Source organism: Centruroides sculpturatus, unplaced genomic scaffold (genome assembly GCF_000671375.1).
Source record: "Centruroides sculpturatus isolate CEXI.00-Female unplaced genomic scaffold, Cexi_2.0 scaffold8237, whole genome shotgun sequence".
NCBI classification, from domain to species: domain Eukaryota; kingdom Metazoa; phylum Arthropoda; class Arachnida; order Scorpiones; family Buthidae; genus Centruroides; species Centruroides sculpturatus.
The window spans coordinates 1-1,009 of record NW_019392333.1 but is presented as its reverse complement, the minus strand read 5'-3'; the positions used below and the strand labels follow the sequence as shown (position 1 = coordinate 1,009).

General features: G+C 27.3%; 1 long non-coding RNA gene across 1 annotated transcript; it reads right to left on the bottom strand.

Annotated features, from left to right (window-relative positions):
- Positions 1–645: 645 nt before the first annotated feature.
- On the bottom strand, positions 646–961 carry LOC111617609. Its single transcript, XR_002755448.1, has 2 exons — positions 820–961; positions 646–754 (listed from the first exon to the last, which is right to left on the bottom strand). It is a non-coding gene; the product is annotated as an uncharacterized LOC111617609 (long non-coding RNA).
- Positions 962–1,009: the final 48 nt, after the last annotated feature.

The following is a 1,009-nucleotide window of genomic DNA, read 5'->3' as shown; positions in this document are numbered from 1 at the left end:
GATACTTTATATAAATATATGCTTTTAGAAAGTTCAAAATGTGAATATCAAGTAAAAGATGAATAATCAAAAGATGAGGAAGTAGATGACTCACAGTGAAGGACTGAAGGCTGTTGAGGGAACCCTGCATTATTTTGAGGAGCAAGGTGCATCTGCGATAGATATTTTATCCCTTAATTATACAGTATTTTAACAAACTAATTCTCTTATAAAAATATGTGAATGTTAATACTTTAAAACCTAATTTTGAATGAACAGGATGGTTATAATTAAAGTTTCTCTATTCAGAGTTCTCTGTAGCTTTAACTAATAAGAAGAATGGCAGTAATATTCGTACATGTACTATTCAAAGAATGGAAAGAAAAATTTTAGTCCTATAATTTTCCACCAGGATGAAATATAGCATTGCACAAGATAAAACACATGGAATAAGGTAAAAAATAAAATAAATAACTAAGATAAAGTAAAAATAAAAAATTTTAATGTTTTTGTTGGGAAAGTTACACAACTCATTGTTGGATTTTTATTATAACAGCTTTCAATATTAAACAGTACATTCTTCAGTTTAAATAATACAATTACTACTTAAACTGAATAAATTCACCCAATAATATATTTTTAGTCATTTGAATAAAACAAAACTTACTTTTGCACCTAACAATAACTCTGGTGCTCTGTACCATAACGTCACAACAACAGGAGTATAAGGTTTCAATGGTGAACCATATTCTCGAGCTAATCCAAAATCACCAACCTAAAATAAGGTTTACATAAATAAATAAAATGTATTTCTTTTTAAATTCATGTAACTAAGCTTACTTTTAAAATCCCTTTATGACTAAGAAGTAGATTGGATGTTTTTAAATCTCTATGAAGTATCCAATTGTCATGAAGATGTGCAACTGCCCTTAATAATTGTACCATTAGTGTCTTCACTTCACCTGTAGAAGATACATTTAAATACTTAGCTTTTCTAAATTATATATTTTGAATTTACTAATTATTATAA